Source organism: Danaus plexippus, chromosome 25, assembly GCF_018135715.1.
Source record: "Danaus plexippus chromosome 25, MEX_DaPlex, whole genome shotgun sequence".
Taxonomy (NCBI): Eukaryota; Metazoa; Arthropoda; class Insecta; order Lepidoptera; family Nymphalidae; genus Danaus; species Danaus plexippus.
Genome location: NC_083553.1, coordinates 5393110 through 5417510, shown reverse-complemented (window position 1 = coordinate 5417510; position 24401 = coordinate 5393110). Strand labels below are relative to the sequence as shown.

The 24401-nt window shown below is 31.1% G+C and overlaps 1 protein-coding gene across 1 annotated transcript in view; it reads right to left on the bottom strand.

Moving 5' to 3' along the window:
• The window catches only part of LOC116775072 (uncharacterized), a 128498-nt gene extending 106611 nt beyond the window's left edge, over positions 1–21887 (bottom strand). Inside the window, exon 1 of the mRNA XM_032667878.2 lies at positions 21574–21887. The gene's annotated coding sequence lies outside the window, so the exon portion shown is untranslated. The remainder of the gene's footprint in view (positions 1–21573) is intronic.
• Between the last annotated feature and the right edge of the window lie 2514 nt (positions 21888–24401).

Here is a 24401-nt window from a genome sequence, read left to right as displayed (position 1 = left end):
CAAATATTTTATTTATTAAATCCTAAAAGGAAAGACAATGAAATATAAGCACCTATACAAACTCCAAGTCTCTAGGACGATGGCATCTCAATCAAGTTATAATGACTGCACCGTAGTTCCAACTGGTTTGTTCCTTAGCAGAAGTATTTAGACGATCTCTTGCAAGTATCCAAGGTCGTGTAATTCCAACAAGTGAGAGACGTTAATCCGTAAACATTATTATCTGTACGCTTACCCCAAACTTCCATCTCCATACTGCATACAAAAAAAAACAACACGTTTTCATTCATAACTTCGCGTTTATAGTACGTATGTACGTATTTTTTGCTCCAATACAAACTTGTGACAAGCGTAATAGATATATTGAACGAAAAAACAATAAATGTTCCGTTTATTTAATTTAATTTACAACACTATAAATACTCGTTTGTTAAAAATCTTATTTGGATATATTATATGCAAAACATAAATACACGTTATCTTTGAAAATAATTTAAATTTAAAGTATTTTATAATCAAAAAACCATATAATTAGAAACTAATTATATATTGGACAATGTAAGTAAAACGGTATTATATAAAGTAAGGAGCATTTATTAGTTAAAATAATAAAAAAAACATATATGAAATTAATGGTCCAGCAAAACACATCTTTTTGTCGCACGTAATATTAAGACTTCGTTGGAAGTACAATGTCTATTAATACTAGTACAAGGAAAACACAAGGCCAACGGAAAACTTAAGTCTGTGTTGACAATACATTTTAAAATTATAATTATTACTTAAGAATTGAATGATAAAAATAGTTTTAATTTAAACCTTATTAGTTTTATTTTATATTAAAACTATTCTAGTTCATTTAAGGATAGTAATTTAAAAGGCCCTTCAATAGTTTTATTATATATGACAAGGCTTAATATTGGATTTCATCAATCAATATATAATATAAAACAAAGTCCCTCGCTGTATGTCTCAAAGTCTGTCTGTCTGTATGTTCGCGATTAACGGAAAAACTACTGCACCGATTATCAAACAGTTATTACCACTCGATAGCGGGGTTTCGCGAGGAAGGTTTTAGTATATAATTTTAAGTTTTTGTATTTACTTGTGTGTACATTAACGATATTTGTTGAAGATGTCGGGAAAAAATGAGCCGTCTGAGAGCTTTTAACGAAAACGCTGCCTAAAGTCTTTGAGATATAACAAAATAATATATGGTTGAATTGTGAGTCTTATATAGGTCTACAGAAAAGTCCGCGGTGGCATATGTCTATACCTTAAGAATAACATACTATATCCATTTTATAACTTTTTAAAATTGTGATTCCTAAAGCGTTTATTAGAAAGCTATTTATATAAATAGGGTATTAAATTTTATCAAAATAAATTACTTTGTTTTCATGCCTACATCAGTATCTGTATTTTACTTTTTTAATCATTTAAATCGGGCGTACCGTTTGAAAGTCATATCGTAATATAAGTTTAATAATTCTCAAAATTATAAAGGCTATTTTATATTGCCCGTGTGAAGCCGGGGCTGGTAGCTAGTTGAAAATATATGCCTTTTATTCCATGGGAATAATTGTGGAATTACATTCACGTTAGTGGCAGATCATGACATCTGTCCACAGTCTCGCTGACCACAGTTATGGTTGTGGCCACGCTTGGTTATGCATGTGGATAGCAACTGGTTGTGTAAGATATATTAGTAGAAGTAAGATCTCATTTCTCATCCCAGCAACAGATTGGTATAGTATCTGATTATTACAAAAAAAATGATGGAATTTTAATTAAAACAGTCACAAAACATTCATATTCGTTAAATTAAAACAATACTTAAATAGAAAGTATTCCTTTATAATTATGTTGATTCCAATCAATCGTTTGTCTTTCCAACAAAATACTTGAAGCTAATTTAGTTATTTTTTGCTCACTTCATTCCTAAGCCGTATTCGGTACTTAGTATAACACATTTTTAACAGAAAATTGTTGTAAAACTAAATTATTTGACAGAATCATAACAAAAACATCTACATTTAAAATAACGTGTATAATGAGTGAATGTTATCACAACCTACGAGAGATTCTAAAGCATTATACAAGGCAACTATCCTAGCGTTAACTTATATTCAAACCAATAACCACAGCATTGTTGTTCGGATCAACTCGATTATTGTTCATAATTTAAATCACTGTTATCCTTATAATATTTCTATAGTAACAATATATAGGTATATTATAATATAACTGTCAATCTAATTATATATGGAAGCGTGATCTCATAATGAAGAAACATACAAAAACTTTTTACCTTATTAATAAATAAAACAGACTAGCCTGGATCGAGTCTTTGTTTTTAATTAAATCTTTTTTATTCACGAGTTCAATTGATTTTCAAGGAAATCTATAAACATAAATACATTGACAATCAACTATCTTATTGGTAATCAGAATTCAGGACACACATGAAGAAATAATTGGTGCAATTCCTCTCATCAATATTGAATATTACATGACTATATAACATAATCACACGCCATTAAATTTAATAAATTTTCGTCTATATTAAACCATCTCGCTGAATATGGTGGCTTCATTAGAACCCTGAGTAAATTTGCTCCTATTTAATTATATCTGGAACTATTGAATAATGATTACAATAAGGTACCCATTGCGACCAGATTTCAATATTTAATTTTTTTTACTTCTGTGACTTCTTTCATTGTAAAAAAATAATAATTTTCCTGTCATTAAATTTAATTATTTGCAATAAATTTCGCGAACGAATCCTGCTTCTTTTTCATTTTACACATTAACATCAGTATATAGGATACTAGTTTCTAACCCTGTCTTCACTCACAAGCTCAAACAGCTGTTTGTTACAGCTCTATATGTAGACTTGTAAAATTGCCTCATGAGTGTCAGGACACGAGATTTGTTGGTAAGGAGACTTGCACTCGATAACCCGTAGTCACAGTTCATAAATCCTGTAAGATTTAACACGAGTTTTTCTCGTCACACTTAAAACGGTGCGTATCTAGTTTTTTTTTAATAAAATTTTAAACGCTCAATATTTTGTTTTATATTGCAAACTTAGTTATAAATTTAGTTATAAGAGTATTAAGACACCACCACAGAAGGTGAAGGGAAACACCGTGAGGAAACCTGGACTTGTAATTTCAAATTATAAGTTTCAAATTAATTTTTAATGCCTATTATATGCATTTTTAATGCCTATTAAAATTATTTATATCGGAAATTACCATTAATCTTAAAAAGGCTTTCCATCATTATCGTAATTTATATCAATAAATTAGTGTTCACAATAATTTATTCAGTCTAAATTATTTATCGTACAATGCAAGATAATGTCGTCACAGCCTTGTGTTCAAGCGATGTCATGTTTAAGGTTATCGTCCAGGGCATCTGCATAAACCGTTTACTTAGTATTGAAAATAATATGCGGTTAGTTAGACCCTACTCGCTAGGTATACTAGTTTTTCCCCACGACTCCGCTTGAACGTCGCAGTTGAGTTTAGAGATAAACGCATAATGTATTGACACAATACATATAGTAATCCACGTTGCAGTCTCTTCATTTTAAATGAACTAGATAGTAGATATCAACCGCAGCGTTATGCCGGGCTGATTAGTGAATGTATACTATCTAGGGTGTCATACAAATGCGTGCTAAGTAATCGTTCAAAGCCATGCAGCCGTTTAAGAGTTTAGTGACACACGTACAGTAGAATTTTATTATATATATATATATATATATGTATGAGACGTAACTAATATTTTCTTCCATATAAGACGAAAACTGAAATATTTGGAGTGGAATGTTTCTGTTAGTGCAAGAACCCTCGTCATACACACGTGGCATTTGATACGACCGTAAACCTGGTCAACTAATGAATACATAGATATATGCTCCGACCGCGACTCTACACGTCTCTGAGGTTTATCTTTGTACTGGAAATTCATTATTTGTGAGTAGTATTAGTGTATATCAATTCAATATCATATAAATTATGGCGTAACTTTATAATACATGCAGACATATATCCTAATCACACACATACATATTTACATACATATTTTTAATATTAGGACGGAAATCAAATCGATATAACAGCGTGTTTAGTCCAAGTTAATAACGTCATACTAAACACGAACAGTTTCCCGTTTCAATTTCAATAACGTGAGTACAATAACGTGATGATTTATGTGTGAAAAACTATTAACGCTCCGTATGTAGTTATGCAAACTTATGGTAGGTGCGATAATATCACAAAACGGACACGCTATCTACACTATTAGTTAATACATCTTAATAACAAGATAATATTATCATTGACTAAACATTCTGTCATACTTGGAATACATTAATAAAAAGTAATGAGATCTAAGACTTTCACGAGCATTAATTTAAATTAAACTAATATTTTCGGATGTACTACGCCGTTCTTTACTGCATACTCCCTACGACATTTCCATCCCATCTGCCCGCGATCACAGTTGCTGCAAAGTAACCGAAACGTCGAGAGTATGAAGTTAAAATTATAAAATAAAGCATAATATTGCGAATATATTAGTTTTATTAAATAACACATAAAACAGATTTTTATATTCGTAATATTTTTTCACGTATATACTGTAGGTAATATTGTAAAGACAATTACTTTTGGAGCACTATGAAATCAAGTTCATATTATATTTTTGTTATGTTAAAAAAAAAATGGATCAATTGATTTAATGTTTCCGTTTGATGTCAAACAAACATATTAAAATTGAATTACAACCAGTTGAAAAATATCATTAAAATTGCATTAATACATTGTAATCATTGTTAGTTAAAGTTACAGTGAAGATAACTATTTCATAATTATATTCGTAACTATTCCGCTTAACAGAGGTAGTTAAATTCCTACCCGTCTGTGTAGTGTTTATAAATATATCGCTTGGATGTTAAGATTTCAAATATAGGTTATTCAGTCTCTGCATTTTAACGTAGTTTTAAAGTATAATTCATTGTTTTATTTGTGTCTCATCATCATCTTATTAATACAAGATATGTCTTCATACTTTCCTCGGCCTCAGCCTCCAATGCTAAGTAATATGATCTTATCAATAGTCAACATAAAATATTTATAAGATTATTTAAACAAATAAATAAGCCGGTATTATAAAATCTATATAATTAACCTTGATAGAAAATTTACATTTTTTGTAAATACAGACTTAAGAATTTTGTAGATATTTTTCATCTAATTCGGTTCTTCAAAATTCATTAACTTATTTCTAGACGTAAATATAGACTAAAACGAAAATTAAGACTAAGGTAAGTTAATACAATATCCAATAAATATTTACAAAACACAATGAGTTCTTTGATGTCTTAATTGATAAAAATGAATTTAGCCAGATAATATTTCTTAATTATCTAATAATTTATATCCCATCTTAAGTAATTTTAGGAGTTTAGTGTTTAGTGAGTTTAACGAGTCAAATGAAAAAGATTTCAAGGCAAAACTTGACACAAAAATTATTTACATATACGTATACGTATATATAGCCATTACTTTGACATATTAGATCGAATGATTAACAAAGTGACTCGTGAAAAAATATGCTAGTTTAACATACAAAAAAAATATTTTAAATCACTTTAACACGATTAATAAAGATTGTTTCTATTGCTTGTTTTATTTTTGAAAATTAAAATGTTTTTCACTAACCATTCACCGATGATACTATTTTTAACTATGTTTGTTTTTTAATTAATTAACTAATAGACGCAGTGACTATTATATCTTGTATATTAAAACAAAGCTCATAATAAGGTACATTATTCCGTTTCAAATATATATAATGTATAATAAATTCGAGATATCAAATTAAACTACAATAAAAACAATATAATTATTTAATAAAATTATTGTATGTATATTGATTAAAGCTTTTTAAGTCCAAGATTTAAAGAGAGCGCGTGTCTTTCTGTGGTTTACGGCTTTACGAAAACAGTTTCCTTCCGGTGGTTGTTGACATATTTGGTTACTGTCGGTTCTAAGTGCAGAAGCATCAGTTCATTTTCAAAACGTGTAATAAATAATTGACTTCTGTTGACTTCTGATTACTCGATTAAGTACTCACACGTGCCAGTATGATCGTTATTGGACAATTAGTGCGTAGGATTTTCTTTAAGTTAGTACAATATGTTAATATTATTAATATGTAAGATATCTATGAGTTTGTTGCTAGGACTATCTTTAAGAGATCGCTCCCCATACATACATACACGTACATACGAGAATTAATTCTATATATGCTCTCATCAAACATACTTTAAGGATTTGGATATTACAAAAACATTAATCTTTTTGAATACATTAACAGTTACAACTAAGTCATTTTCATAGCTACCTAATTAACTAATACCTCAAAAAACGTGTTGTTATTATGAGAGACGTAATCAGTTTAATCTTAAGACCTTGGACGAGACAGTAAGGTATAATTATTACAATATTTACAATATTTATTTCTAATATTTACAAATTTGTACACACAAACACTGAGTCCAATGTATTTTAATCTTTCTTAGCGCAAATTCCATTTATTTTGACCTTCCCAGTTGGACACTGATCACCACTGAATGCGGATCTGTCGTCCAAGGATCCGGGGTCCGCGCTTGTAGCCTTCTCCTCCGTCTCCCAAACCCAAATAGGTTCATCATCAGCACGGACCTCAGTTCCATTGGTCCGAGGTCTTGGATCCCTGGTGTTATTGGTCGATATCGGCTTTCCTTGAACTGTCCCGCGTGGGTTGCCGCCCGGGAGATGCTCGCCATTTGTCTGAACGTTTTCATTTGTTTTAGCATTTCTATCTGTTTCTAGAAGCCTCTCGTCCGGTTTCTGGTTCCCGTGGATCTTTGGTTTTTGTTTATTTTGAATGGATTTATTATGATTTGGTGTATGTCTATTGGGAACCGGTCTGCTGGAGATCCTATGTTCCAGATTTATCTTGTCCTGGCCATGGTTTCTTTCGCCCTCAATGCGTTTGACATTCGTGTATATTTTATCACCTTGACTGACACGCTCCGTTGTCTCAACTTCCGCGGTGTACGCGTTCGTTCTCAATCTGTGATCATTTTCATCGTTTATTTTGTTGATGCTGTCATTCGCAGCTTCATTTGTCGCGATATCCAGGGCATGTTGGTCTATTTTAACAACATTATAGGCTTGTTTGTGAATCACATGTGGCTCACCTTGGCTGTAACCAGTATCCGAGCGATGCACACCACCATGTTCATTAACATCGTCTGGAATACGTCGAGCCGAAACTCCGGCTATCATCAATAGTATGACAAACACCATTGTGACATTCCAAGACAACCTTCTCGAGCGACGGCCGACAGCAGACTATTATCCAAGTTCAACTGATACATTTTTATGATACAAGGCTTTTGCGTATTCAATCGTGACTCACAGAAACGTCACCGGGGAAACTTGTTTGCGATTATATATACAAATAGTTAATTTGTATGCATTATGTTTGGTTACAAATATTAATATTATACATTATTATATAAATAAAATGATAAAAGTTACTTAAATATTTTTATTATGATACATTTGTAAGAAAATTATTATAATATAAAAATGACAATTAGACCGTGAAAATGATTTATAGGATAATATTACGGTTAATATGAGAAATTATATAAAAATTTAGATTTTCTTAATAATAATCTAATTATAACATATTAAACTTTTATCACTTCCTTATTATTGTAGCAATTAATATAGATTTATAATTAGTTAAGTTCGATGACCTTATCGGGTCTTATATTATCAAGTCATCTTGAAGGCGAAATAACTTGATATTAAAATATAGAATAACTTCTACTATTAATATGAAAAAAACAAAGTATTTCTTTCTGTGTTCTTAATATATATAGAGATTTGTTTTAATAAAGACAAAAATTAGAGTGTAGAACAAACAACTTTTGGGTCATAATTTTTCTAATTAAGATCAACGAGATCAATGGAAACGATTTAAATGTAATCAAAATGGCCGTCACCAGCTAAACCATGATGTTGTCTCGTCTATTTTTGTTTTTTTTTTTTTTAACTTTCAATAATACACCTCTTTGAATTGTTTTAAATCTAGAATTATATTCTTTATTTGTCGAGGAAACTGTGCAAAATATATAAAAACACAGTAATCAATTTTTTTGAAAATATTAGATACATGTTTTAGATAATTATTTAAAATAAGGGCAAAATTCTAACGTAAAGTTCTTTATTTTTATCGAGTGACAACGATTTATTTGGACGTAATAAATTGTGGGTAGATTTATTTTCCAATCTATTAGGACCTGTACCCCGTGTTGAATGGAACCAACGTTATTTATAACATGAAAAAATATTTTTCTTACTCGTCTAAGATATTGTTATATTTAGAAATTAAAATTATGTATCCATTCACATAACTCATATGACGATCACGAGACTATTTTATTAAGTTCTTACGTCAATACTTTATAGTCCCACTTATACGAATACGTTACCCGAATTAAAATTTACGAACATACATATATTAATATATATTATACATATACATAACATATTTATTAAAATGAAAAAAAAAATATCTAAAAAGAAATTTATAGAATATTATTATTTTGAATATTTAAAAAACACGTTGTATATTTTAATAGTTTGCCAAAAAACATTTGAAATTTTAGAACAGACGAAACCACGTTTACCTTCTAGAGGCGTAAATCTAGTTAAACTCAAATTTTTATTTAAATAAAAATACTGAATTGTCCCACGGATATATATTTTTTATTTATATAAACCGCTCTTCATTACTGAATCAGAATTTTTAAAACGGTGCCCACAATAATTTTGCGTGACTCGAATGGCCAGCCGAGATGGACTCCTGGGAGTTACTGAATATATTAAGGTTAAAAAAAAACTACAATGGAAAATCACAACGGTTTTTATCAAAACACCGTAATTAATGGCGTTCGTGACGTCATATGCACACTTTGTTTGTGATATTTTAAACGTATTGAGACCATTTATAAAAAAAGTTACGATTATAATGTAACCTTGATATCATTGTTTTTTAGTAAGGATTCTTATTAGTATAAAATATCCCAAAAAAGTTAATAAGGAATGATAAATTGTAAAGGAGAAATAGATTAATAAATGTGAAGAAACAAACAATAAATAGGCACAGTTTTATTAGCCCCTATATGTGATTCACATCTCGTCTGCCCGTGATCACGATTGCTGAAAAGTAAGCGAAACGTCGGGATTATGTAGCGTTTAAAATTATAAAAATTCGCGTAGAAAATCCCAAAAAAAAAATCTGTTTTATTTAAGACAAACTTTATAAACATTGCTACAATGCACAATTGACGCAAACATTTACTCTCACTCCGTCTCTTTCTATTCCCCCTCCCCAGCAGCGTTGAACGTGTAACGCAACCTCGTTAGAAGTCGCATTAGAAGTAACACTTCAAAAATCTCTTTTTTTCTATATATTTGATAATTTAAAATGTAATCAAATAAACCCGAATTACATATTTAAAACGTTTTAAGTTTTGTACAATAGTAGTTTGTTTGAGTTACAGTCATTGAAATAGAGAGATATGTGGAACTCCCCGGTATAGACCCGGAACAACCCACTAAACCCCAAAGAAAACCCTCATCGCCTTAGCAGATCGCCACAAGGTCGCCTGAGCAATGGATTTATCCGACCAATGTCTTCACCTTGATGTCTCCACCTGCTCTGTACTGGCATTCCATTTCACCGCCAACATTTTTCGATCAGGTATATTTTTAGCTTCTTCTGCCAAATCTATAATCCCTTGATACAAATACAAATAATCATCACTAAATCTCATCCCCTAATAAAGATTTCCGTCAAACAACCCTTATTGGAAACTAAATAACAAATCATACGATGGCTATGTGATAATATATCATATAAATAAATGTACATTAGTCTAAATATACTGTAGATTTTGGTAAAAAGCTACCTGAAAATTATTGGCCCATTTCAAGGGCAAGATGAATGATGATATTTCTGTAGGAAGGATCATATCACTGCTTCACATCACCAGCTTCATCCCGGGATAGGAATTAACCTTCACCACACATTAAAGCTAAGAGCAAAAACTGAATTTAAAACCCTTGAACATAAAATTCATCCTAAGATGGAAACGAAAACATATTTTATATTTTATGTAAAAACGAACGAACAACGGAAACATTTTAAACAGTCATCGACATATCCTTATAAGCTTTCATACACAGAATCGTTACATCACACAATAGTCTATTGTAATACGCCATTTGTCAGACATTAATTACAGGGGTAGTATGCATTGTGGCCTGTGGGGTTGGACACACTGATGACAAGTATTGTTGACCAAATAACAATGGCTTATTTAACTTGACAATTACGTGAAATAATGGTATAGCAAATTTATACTTTAATGTTTTCCCCCGACTTCGTCCACGTGAACAAGGTATAAAATGTTTTAAAACAATACTTATAATATCCTACGTCGCAGTTGTTCATTTTAAATAACCTAGATAACGACTGCAACGCTATCTGCCATCTGCATCTGCAACATTCAAATCGTACAGCCCTTTAGATGAAGTAACGTGACATACACACGTAAAGAGGATTTATATATATGTGTGTGTGTAAGTTAAAGTTCCAAATAAAATTAGTTATACCCCGCACATATTTACGTTTTGCGTCTGGTCTCCTCAAAGGATAGTTAATTTTCAAACAAACTCATAAGTGATCTATACAAATATTTTTTCTGTGTCCAGTATAAAGTATAGAATTGAAATGAGTTTAAATAGTTACAATTAAACCAGGTTAAACCATTTCTTAACGCATTTTCGTCTTATACAAAATATGAAGTCCCGTATCCTGAAGATGAACCAAGTACTAAGTAGTGCGATTATCAAAGCCTGGCCGAACAAGACCTCACTAAACGATCGTCCCGCTTCCTTTAATCAGTCAAAAAGTTTTAGGTTAAGTGAAGCCCTTTTCCTAAGTTCATTAAACACTGGCTTCACACACGGCTTTGTTTGTTAGTTTGGAATGCAATTTTTACTTATATACATATAAAAATATAGTTTTTTATTCAAAATATTTAAAGTAATAACAACGTATATGAGGACATCAGTATGCTTAGCACGACTTTGCGTAGTCGTTTCGTTTGCTATTCAACAACCTACGAGAGTACTCATACAGTTATTAAAACATATATGACTAGGATGAAACTTTGAAAAACTTATTATGTCCCTAAACGCATATCATTATTTAAGAAAGTAGAGCAATCTCTAACTCGATATACGCAAATAAGATTTGAATTACAAAATCCTTGTGAACTACATAGATGAGACTGTCATTACCTAGCAAATTTTTTTCAAACGACTTAGTATCAGTGAAATAGGTTATAAGATAAAATATGCCCTTTTTTTTAATTTATATAAAAGACAAATATTCATAAGATTATTTATTTTATGTACTTAAAGTTGATGATGTACATAAAGCAATTTCGATTTTATTTTCATATTATTAAAGTTCTATTTTATATAAAATATACATAAACCCCGATTGATCATATATTTAAAATCATACAGGTTTCCATTACCATCAACCGAATTTATTTTCATATAACTCAAGCTCCTTTAATATGTTTATTAAAACAGTATAACCGTAAACATAAAAGCTAACATGTTCTAGAATGTTCGGTGCATTTGTGTAAGGGGTTCCTGATGCGTAAACTGAACATTTGAAACTTTACACGGAGTATGGTGACGACGCAACCAGTTTGTGTACCAGGGAGGCGTGGGGAGACGACACAGCCGAGGTGTTAATTACAAACAGTTGCTAATTAACAATTCCAAACAATAAACTCGAAAGCTATGTAGTTAACATGACGCAATATAACGTATAATACATTTACGATCAACGTTTGAATCATCATCATCATCATCAGATCAGTAATATTCGATTGGTCATAACACGGTCGGTAATCATCAGTAATTTTATATAGTTATGGTTATAATATTCAAATTTTATATCAAATTAAAATATCAACTTCACGTACAAGATTACTGCCAGCGACGCACTGGGTGGTTTGTCAGTAATTTCACGATTTATACTACATATGTGTTTTATTTTAGACAAAAAATACAGACGAAGGTAAAGAAATTTTCCCATATATGTACAAAATCGCTCTTTGAATATAATAGGTAATAATTTTAACAAAATCAAAAAAATTTAAGATCCATATATGTCTTACGCTACAAAAGTGTAACAACTGCTGTTAAAAATATTACATTTCTGACATCGATTTAAGTCAGCTGCGGTGAGCTTGAACAGAAACATGGCGTTTCCGATTTGCTTTATCCATAATTGCAAAATTCAAGGCCGCTGGTGTTGAATCGATGTTTTCAGCTAGAACACTATCAAATAAAATGTGTATATGATAATTTCTTTACAATTTCACAAATTCTTTGAGGAATAAGTAGGTAATAGATAAAAATTTTAATATAATAGATAATAAATAAGTAGATAATAAATAAGCATTTGGTCCTGGGGATGATTTTTGACGTCTGTCTTAGATGACTATTATCCCTTAAGGATGTCAAATAAAAAGCCCTATAATCTTCCTGTTATACTGATGCATACAAAGCTACTGATTTCCGAACTGAGCTATTTTATAGTCTAATGTCATTTAACGGAATTTGACATTTGTCATACATTGATTTGTATTTGACAGGAGGCGATTTGGATGGCAAAGGTCAAATAACAAACATTCTAATAAAATATTAAAATAATATAATAATGTAAAACATATTTTAAATTTGATGTTATATGGATTTAATTATAAAATTTATACAGAGTTGAAAAATAAGATACTAAAATATATGACATTGGATGGCTAAGAAATTTCTTCGTATTTATTATTTTGTCGGAATTCTTTTTGAACGTAGCCTTTTTATATATTTTTCTCTAATAAAACTCGAATCAAATTACAGTTTTTTGGAAGTAGCTTTTCATATTATTATTATATAATTTTATATAAAAATACGTTGTACATTTATTATAACGTAAAATATATTATATATATTTGAAAATTATTATTTTTTTATTTTAATTCAAATTTACAGCTTTAAATTGAAAATGAAGTTGAACTAATCTACTTTTAAATTAAAGTACCATAGCATAGAACATCAAAACTCAAACATAATATTGTGTTTAATGAATGTAGAATTTCAGAGCATATATTTGAATAATAAATGTGGATTATTTCCAGCGGGAACGGTATGTTAAGTATTAGTTTCGTAATAATTAATGTAAAATAACAAAGAGGTTTAGTTAAAAGAAATACGGTAACGCAAATTTCACTTCAAATGTAAAATAGAGCCTCCTATATGTTTTGACGTTTGACAGTTTACCTAAGTTTGCGTTGTCAAATTAGCTGACGTTTAAACTTAATGTGTTTAGGTAAACGACAAAAATGCGAACAAATCGTTCCTTAGAGCATGTTTGCTATGACATAGTATATATGAAAATAAAATTCTTGTCTGTTAATAATTTAACAAGCCTTATACCGTATATTTCAAAAGTGTAAGCAAACAAAAGCATAATTAATTTTATTTTACTGGCAGCAGGACACTATACCAGATATTGAAAACACTGGAAAAAGAAATTGATTTGAATTTTTTATATCAATAAACATTAATGAAAAATTGTAAAATTATATAAATAAGATTTAATAAAAAAAAATTGCAAAAATGTTATTAATGTTTAATATCAAACATAAAAATTTCTGAACGCACCGGCCGCCATGTGGACAATGGCGGAGCATTCGAGTGTCCGCTCGCTCTTTTTTGAAATACTTTTCGACAGTACTTTCCTCTTAAAGTTCCATTGGCCGTTACAAATTGAATTTATACAACGTACCAATGGAAATGCTTGACTTTATAGTAGAAAATAAAATTAACTGCATTCGCAACAGAGTGGCCAGTCCATTTAGATAGCAAGAGTGCTCTCAGTATTTGGTTTAAGGACACTTACAAATTTTTTATAGCAATACTTTTTTTTTTTTTGGTAACTTTTTTTAAGATTATGAATATATTAAAAAGTTTTAATATTAATCATCTTACGTAATTAAAAAAAATCGGTAAACTAAAATTAAACAATAATAACGAAACTCAATTATTTACAAATATTACAAAATTATTAACAATCAAATATCTTATAAATTTGATAAAATGGCATCTTTTTTACGTTGACTTAGAAGTTAACTTGTGTATCTTCATAATAATTTACTTTATGGACAATTGTAAATAAAGAAACTTATAAATTGTATTAATATTATATGTTTTTAAATATATAAACATGTATGAATATTGTTTGAGAGTGAACCTTTATATTAATTCTCATAATTTATCCTAAATACATTTTATGATCATCATCGTCAGCCTATCGAGAAGGTTAGAGCATTAATCACCACGCTTGCTCAAGAAGGGTTGGCGATTTCAATCTTATTAATTTGGAATTATAAGACGTAAACGTGATCTTTAAAAGTTAAGAAAATCATTTTCATGTTAAGTGTCGATCGCACTTCGTAGCTAGTTTAATTAAATAACTCGAATATAATGCTTTATAAATCCATATATTTTATAACAATACAAATAATCTTTAGAACTTTAATATCAAATGATTTTTTTTAACCTGCACTGTCTAGTTTTAGATTATTTATTTGTTTTTAACGATCTCTTCTTTGTAGCAACATTAATGATGTCTTTTTGTTAATATGAAAATACGTTTAAATACTAGTAAAAATACACAGAACGTTGTATTAAGTGTAACAACTAACAAAAATGTAAGTGAGTACTGTAAAAAAAGTTATTAAGTCCATTTAAATATGTATGAGTTCTAAAACTTTTTCAAGAACAATATTTCTTTATATTGTCAATAATTTTATTTAAGGAGATATTTTTATTCTGTGGTGGTGGTATTTCTTTTTCAATTCAATGCTGTATTTATTAATATTACAGACAAAATTAGTAACTGTCTTTAAGAATTTATCCCAAGATATTGAGAGTACATGTTTAAAATATTGTTATTATATTATCCTTATATATATACTTTAAATTTTTACACACAAAAATAAAACTTTATCTGTCTTTGAAATGATTAAAATTCTTCGACGGCAAATCTTATAATTAATTAACAAAAGCTTCTAACTTTTAAAACAATGAAGAATAAAACGCCTTTGAGTATTGGCGAACACAGTTTTTACTTGGCAAGAATATTTTTAATTCAATAAGAAAGACTTTCTATGGAATATTCACACTCGTCCTCTCTGACTTATCTCTAATCTCACCTTCCAATCCTCCTTTTGACTAGATAATTCTACCAACGGCTCAAATTTATCGCGCCCTTTAAATGTTACTAGTAGATTAAAATGGCCGGGTATGATTAACAGACAGTGTATATCTCTCTCAAAATCTCTAAAAAAAGACAGAAACCAAAAGAAATTTTAATTTGCATGGAAAATTAAACAGTAAGGCTACTAGTAGGCTTAATCTCAACACAATACGAAAATAGGAATAGAATGGGAAATCAATCCAAAGAGTTTAAATTACATTAAATTTTATGAGAAACCGAAAAACATAATCATTGAGATAAGACGTATAATAACTGACCACAGTAACAAATAAAATCACAGATCAAAATACACAATGACAGAGTATTTGCACTAAAATATGTGAAAATAAAAACCATTATGTACAAGGTTGGTAAGATTACCTCATCGCCCCTGTAATGCGACATGCGACAGATCGGCAGAAAACATCTATTATTCTATAAATTCAGTTTAATAAGATATTACTCATTAGATAGCTTCTGGATTGATAAGATTGATTTTGATATCTTAAATCTACATTCAGCAAGCAAGTGATACAATCAGCTTTAGTGAATTTCTTATAAAACTTTGTCTTCAGTACATTTCGTGCTAATTTATGGTGTCTACTGTGTCCTTCATTGATTCAAAAATACACCACACAATTTATTCTTCCAACGTAACGGCCCTACCTCGGACCTAACAACCTGTCCTTGGGCCTTACGGAACCAGTGGCGGCCGGAAGCCAGTAGATTATACTGTCACAGCCAACTGTCAGTACAGTGTACCTATTAATATCACAAAATATTTCTTTTTTTCTGATTATATGTTATCAATTCTCAAAGTTATTATGAATTATAATATATAGAAACTTAATGTAACGTGATTCTGTCTGTCCGTTAACTTTTAACATAATAATGATTTCATTGTTTCGTATAAAAGTAAAAAAGAGTATTAAGATGGGAAAGGATATTTTTTGTCTCAAAAACCGACATTCCAACGGACATAACAAAGTCAAAATATATAATTACGTAATAACCTTTGCTCAAGGCTTGATACAATAACATACATCTATGAAGCAATGTGATAAATTTAACAAATTTTTATTTTACAAGAAAGTTATATGAGAAAAGAATTTTCTTTTCATATTTATTCTCTATTGAAATATGTTTGACGTTAATTTCCAGTTACATAAAAGGCTTGATTATACAGCCAATTCCAAGGCGAAGGTTTGTCGCCACAAAGTTGAACCGAAATTAACTCCTTTTAAAATTAGTTAAAAAAAGCTTTTTAAAAATCAATGTCATGCTTTTATGAGTTTAAGATATTTCGAGAATGTACATAAATAACAACTGATTAAAATAGAGGCTATAGAACAAAAACGATTAAGACATGAATTAAAATCCACGTAATCAAACTAAAAAAAATAAAAATATTATTTAATTCTATAAACACCTGAAAGTATCAATGCAGCAGGCAGCATGGTCTAAGATCTTAGCCTGTCCAAAAGGAAGAATTAAGAAAAAGAAGTATTTATGCATAAATTGAGTCAGACATTGCAACGAAATTTCTGTGTAATCTTGTTTCTTTGTCTAGTTGGTGTACCTAATTTAAATTTTTTATAAAAAAAAATTTGCGATGATAATTAGGACATTTAGAATAACGAATGGATAGTATTTTTTATCATAAGTCCGTTCTCAATGAACTCTGTTGGTTAAGTCTAATTATTCCGATATGCTTACATTATGTACGTCTTTAGATTCTTAGCAGTTCTTATTTTTAAGCAAATTTAACTAAAATCCACCGCAAGAAAACTAGCTTTCATAAAAAAAGGCATCGAAATTTTTTGGAACTGTGATGCCACATACAGATAGACACGTACAGATAGACATTAAACTTAGAACACAGTTCTTTTTAAGTCGAGGGTTCAAACTATACGATATGCTGCAATGGACATGGATATGCATGTCGTTTAGGGTAGCTATTCGGCTCAGTTGGATATTCTGGCATTTATCGATCTGTGCCACGTTTTTGCAAGGTCCATCCCTTCTATAAAACACTTCAGCATCACAACAGCAGAGTTAAAATTGCCAAAATACCTTATCGTATTTTGCATAATCGAACTTTTTATGATAAAATAAAACAAGCAATTATTAACTCTGCTGTGTCAAAAACATACTCCAAAGTTCCGGATTGTTTCTCGCGAACTAAAAAATGAATTGAAAAATAACTTTTAAACGGGAAATTTCTATGGCGTATTGTATTTTAAGAATTTCAATTAACAAAACATGTTTGTTAAATAAAATAAAAAATTAAGCCTTAATCTAGTGAATGGGCTCTGTAATTTGAATAACTCTTAATTATATCCCACTTTCCAGTCGGGATAGATGGAAAACGCAAAAAAACTGCTCCTTTTTGCATATGCAGATTCCTTTAATTTCATATTCAGCGTTATAAACTCATCTGTGGAATCAGGAACCGCTCCAGTACATTGTGGCCTCTGATTTTGTGAAACAAAGAAATATATTAAGGATTTACACTTAGCTCTTTTTCTATTACTTTCATGTTCTTGAACTAATAAATATTAAAATAACTAACTTATTTCGGAGGACATTAAATTATTTTCAATACCAACAAAAAATTAATTTATTCTTTTTAAAAAGATGTATTGAGACAAACGCGGCGATGAATTTATTTTGTTTTTAAATTCGCCTGACGTTAAACCGTCACCGTATTCGATTGATTCCTGTAATACCAGAAGTATCATTTACGCGTTTCCGACCCTTCAAATACTCGTACTTCCCTCCTCTCGTGTACAACCCCCTACTGCAGACATTCCCCAGATTTACTTCAATAATCACACGTTTAAAGTTTTATGTATACATTGTAATGACAACTTAAAAATCAATTTAGTCAGAACTTAATACTGCAAAGTTTCTCTAGAAAACAAATATAGTAGAAAATACTACGGTTTCTAAAATCAATGATACGCTTCTCTTTCTAAATCTTATTGATTCTGATTGGCTTTAGGGCTAGATTGATACCAATCCACAACTGTGCTGTCATCTGTGTAACCAAAGAAACCTAGTAATAGCACATCATAGCACAAATAATGTTACAGAGAGGACAGACCCCTAAGGAACCCTTGTTATGACTGCCGAAGAATCGAACAAGCAGACATTGGCAACATCTACTTGTAGGTTAGCACGATCCGTCGGATAGTTGGAACACCATACTATCAGACCAGGGAATGTGCCCTAGATGCAAAGCTTACCAATAAAGCTATCGTGCTAGACCTTGTTGAAAATTGACAAGACTTAAATCGAACCACGACAGAGTCACGATTGTTTTCTAAAGCCGTCCCCTACAAATATGTGAAAATCACAAGAAGTACCGATTTCGGCAAAACTCAAATTGTTGGACTCGAAAAGATCATTGTCATTTAGGTATTTCTAAGGTATCCGTTCAATATAATTTCCGGTTACGATTAAAATAATCAGGGCAATTAACAGGGTTGTTATGGCTTACTTTCTTAGATACAGGCACCACGTTAGTAAGCTTTCAAAATTTAGGCACTATTCACTCATTAAAGCGAGACGGAACAAATCGCTTCAAAATAGAAAATAATTTGGGTGCACATGTTTTTGAGACTATGTCTGAGATACAATCCAGGTGATTAGCTTTGTACACATTAAGACTAAACAGAGTTTTAAGTACCAGTTTATTTCTAATTGGTACATCGGTCATAGGGAGAGCACAGTCAGGTCAGCGATTTTTATAGTCGAGAGATAAATTTTGAACGAAAACAGAAACGAGCAGTTTTTGGCAGTCTGGCAAGAGTTTGTCTAGACTGCTTTAGCTAGGAAAAAGAGTTCTTTACTGCAAAAAACCAGAGCTCTGCTACAAAAAGTTGGAGCAATGAGTTTCTCACTATAATCGTTAAATACCCTTTTGAAGGGCTTCGTGAATTGATAACGGCGCTTTTTATGGAAAGTACCTACCGGATTTTTGAAACTACTACCATCAACTTTGGTTGCGCTTTTCACCCTGAACACAGTCAGTTGGTAGTCATACAAGAGCATACCCACCAATTAAGAAGTTGCACGGCATAAAGTACTCCATCACCTGACGTATCACATGGCTTACACAGTTCACACATATCGATGAGTCTCCAATAAAGAAGCTAACCTGCCGCCAAGGATAGGAGGTGACGAAAAAAAACACAAGCAGACTTATTAGGCTGTGTGTTTGGGCTTGATAGAGAGACTGCAGGGAAGCCGGAAGCCCCTAAAAAATCTTCATCAGGTCCTCTCACCCTGTCGCCAACCGCCATGAATGAACCTACCCTGAAATTATACACGGCCTCTCATAGATGCCTAGCCCACTAATTAAGCCCCTACCGACTGCGAAAGGACAGCTGGGCAACTGTCTTCGGATCCCACTACCCTCCATGACCGAGCACTATACACCACGTATCATACTCGCCCCAAATCATCAGTCAACTGATTACACCCATCCTCTTTATGGCCTTATGATTCCAGATACCAGAGCCCGACCAACCGGTTGGCGGCAAAGTTTTGTGTCACGACTTTGTCTGTCTAGCCTAGTCCACTCTATACAGAGTAGTATAGAGTGGGACAGTATTATATTTTACCACCACCTCCGTGATCGAGTCGCCTATTTTCTTTTAATGGAATTCAGTGTTATTGAACAATAAATACGAATTCCTGAATTCGGTGTCTACTTTTATTTTATGTACGTTTATCTGGCAAACCCATTCTTTCCTTACATATTCAAATATCATGCGAATATGAACGAATAGAAAGTTTTAAGACATTATTTGTAGAAAAGACTTAATAATGAATGGTTTTGCATTGACACATTTTATTAATCATCCCACTGAAGAGCTGTGAATGAAAAACTAATTACTTAACATCATAACAATAACAAAATAATATGAGATCTGTCACATTTTTTTCTTATTAAGAAATATTGTTTTATTAACTGTATTATAATATAATCTTTTTATATAGATAATATTCCTTTTTTATTTTATTAACTACCAAAAAATGTTTCGTCGAATTTTTTTATATACATATATGTATTTGTAGCCGAACACCATGGATATATACAAAATAGATCATATCACATACCGTGTACATGTTCGCGATTTTAAAATTTTATTCCACTTGTTTCTGTTATATAAACTTTAGTAATCGAATCGCATAACCTATTTCGTAAAAATTTTCTCATCCAATATTGAATTACTATTTAATAATGCCAATATGATACAAAATTTATACTTCAGAATCTCGTTATGGTGTGATCATATTACATTTATTATAACCAACAAAAAACAATTTATGAGAAAATCTTATTTGCTTATTTTTCTTCATCTTAATTATCATTTGAGTTCTAATAACACACATATACTGAGATTGTTTTTTTTATATAAGCTTATTGATGATGGCCATACTGTTTGAAATTTGTATTTGTGACTAAAATAATAAAAAAAAAAATCGTAATCGTAAAAAAAAATGTATTATGTATAATAAAATATTAATTAACAAATATAACATCTCTTTTAGAGAAATGATGAAGAGATGAGAAATAATAAATAAAGATTTCTTTCACAAGATTTGTTTAGAATAATACAGTATCAGTATGTAACGAGCCATGAGTTTTTTTTTTTGTATTTGACCGCAACAAGCTTTGTTTATCTAGGTCATGGTATTCTGTTTGTCTGTCAGCAATTTTTGTACATGGCACTATGTACATACATCATACTGACAGACGTAGAACAACAACGCCTTCCATAAGAAGTAATACAAAAATTTTGATATTTGTTACACTTTTTGTCCTCGTGTCTTCAATTACTTATTAAAATACAATCTAATATTTCATTTACAAATGTAAATATATCGAATTATTAATGTAATCCCCCATAGGGAACTCCTCGCGACGCCGCTTGCTGGCATGCATTTTAATAACAACAATGTGGAAATTACAAGCACTTAGAAAAAAACGACACATTCAAAACAGATTATACATTAAAAATATAAAACAAATGTTCTGTAACCGGTTCACCGGTTATAGAATCAAAGAGAAGCACTCACCGTCGAAAGCCCTCCAAAAATCGCTCACTTATAAAACTAAATGGAATACGTATAACAATTCACATAGCACACGCGGTGCGTATCGTATACCGCGCAGCGCTGTCTGACGTCCGTTCAGCGCGCCTTCCGTCGTGAGACTGACGACCGCGGCGTGTTTACGATCCCGACGCATGCGTGCGACTACCGTCAGAATGGCTCGTATAGTACATACAAATGTTTCAATAGAAATTGTTTTAAAGTGGTCTCTACGCTGTTGTATTAAAGTCCAGATAGAATGTGATGGATCAGTTTGAATGTGGTAAAGATTGGATGAAGCGAACTACAAAGCTTCGATATATTGTTTGGATATATTTATCGGTGGTTTTGCTCGAGTCTGCTCTTTGTTAACGTTGAGCCTTCACTTAAACGATGCCCGTAAAATTTACAGAGCAAATTTATGTCGTTTATGTTAAGGGTGGAATGGTACTTCGCTTTTTTGTTCCTCGCTTACGGATGTATATGTTTTAGAGTAATTGAGAGACGATGTAATCTTAAAAGCTTAGTGACGGACTATAGAGAGCTTTCTGTACGGGCTTTTTTATAAGTGTCTCTACAAATCCCCACACACGCTGTTTTCGTCTCGCTTGGTTATTTTATTACATTAGATACTAATCAATTTTGAATACAAAATGCTGTAGCATATTGTTCGTGATATTGAAAAACTTATATTAATTTTTCCAAAATCTGAAGACAGCGTGAATCGTCTCACATGAAACTTGTAACTAATTTAACAATGTCGCCGCCATCTCCGAGTACGTCGCTAACAGCATAAACCGCTAAACTAATTACAGCTTTTAGTAGTAATCAAGGAGAATATTATTAAGACTGGATATTCACTCAATATTCAGTATATATAGTTTAAAGTTTCTTTTAAACATTATTAAATGACTTTTTTAAGTGTTTGTGGTACTCAAGTAGATAGTCTGAATATGGGTGAATAGTGACTAAGAGGATTTCAGACCCATTCTTGAGGGCATACTGCAGATATTAGTTCTGGAAATTCCTTCTATTTCGGTCGCCACTTGGAGCAGAATCCCATTGTTTTTTCCTTACCTCAACAAAATTTTACACTGCTAAGACATATCTGCTATATATGTAAATAAATTCTGTTGCATATAATAGACAGTTTTTGTAATAGATTCAAGTAATTAGCGTGCATTTTGTTACTTCTTTCTTAATAGTTGAGCATGTAGGCCCCGTAAAATTGTTACGTGTGCCACTTTTACTCAAAAACTCTGGTGTATATTTTAAAGAAATTTTAATATGTAGACTTTTATTTACATAGAATTTTAAATCATTTACTTTATATATAAATTATAAAACAATTTTCTCCGTATTAATCACCACATTACAAATCATAATAATTTCACTAAAATTCACTTAATTACCCTAAATATAATTTTAATTTCAACTTTGGTTAGGTAGAGAGAGGAGCCTGGACGGTTGAGCATTTAACGCGCTTCATAAAGAGCCCTTTAAACCTTTACCTAGTTCACAAGTCCCAGGCACTGTTGAAGCTCCCCTCCCTGCAACGCGATGGACCCGGCACCCGCACGGTGAATCCATTGAATGCTAAGAGGTTTCGTCTCAGTACAACAATACTCTACTTCAGAACACCCAGTCTGATCAACTGTAGACGCTTAACTAACAACTAACTCCGACTGATCTTTTAGCGTCTTAAATACACAGCTGACGACTGACTCGCTCGAAGGCAGGTTAAGTTACCAGGCAGTAGGTGAAAAACCTTCTAAATATATACATTATAATTATTAACCATGCTTGTTATTTATGTCAAATGTATGTATATACTCTACTATATGCTAACCACTGTACTTATTGCACGTTATATATCTAACATACAATAGTTATGTGCACAGCACATAACATAAAATATAATGAATGCTGTCCACTCACTTCACATCGCACAAGTATTGCGACTTTTCCTTATTTTCCGTGACAGCGTTTTCATTTCACAAACTTTAAGTCATTTCAAAGTATTCGCTTCGTACATTTCATGAAATTTTATACATTTTATCATTTTTATTTTCTAAATTACATATTTATACTTTGTCTGTAATTCGAATACAAATATATATATATTGTCAAGGTAGAAAGGTATCGAATGACAGAGTTAGTTACGTCTTGAAGAAATGCATGGTTCCCCAGGGATATCTAAACTAACGTTTAGATGGAACTTCGTATTTTATTACCGCTTCGCTCTAAAAAAAACTTCTCCGTGCAAATTGAGTGAAGCGACTTCAGCGTTTCGGTACCGAACCGTTTTTTTGGACATGGGTTCTGTTTTCTGGCCTAAAATCGAAATTGCTAGTCCGATCTATTTTACTTTTCGGTAAAAACCACTCGGGTAATTGGTCTATCCAATAAAAAAGCTTTGACCTGATCGGTCATTCGGTTGCAGAGGTTATCTCCGTGGATGACTGATCTGAATCGCCAGTACAGCATTCTGCTTGTTTCGCTCACCTAACTCAAATAAACAATAACTAAGCGTAAAAATAAAAATAATTCCAACAACAAAACACCCTAAATTATACTGCAATACTATAAATATTGTGTTATTAAAAGAAATGAAAAGTAAAGAAGTCTTAAATCAATATTATATATTTTGTTACTTAAATAAATGTAGAAGTGTAATGAATTTAATAAGATGGAACTTAATTTTCCCTTAAAGTATATACTTAACTATAATACTAAACATATATTTGTTATTTATATAATTAGAATAAAGATATAATATTATGTGATTCAAATACATTTTTTTTTGTAGGCGG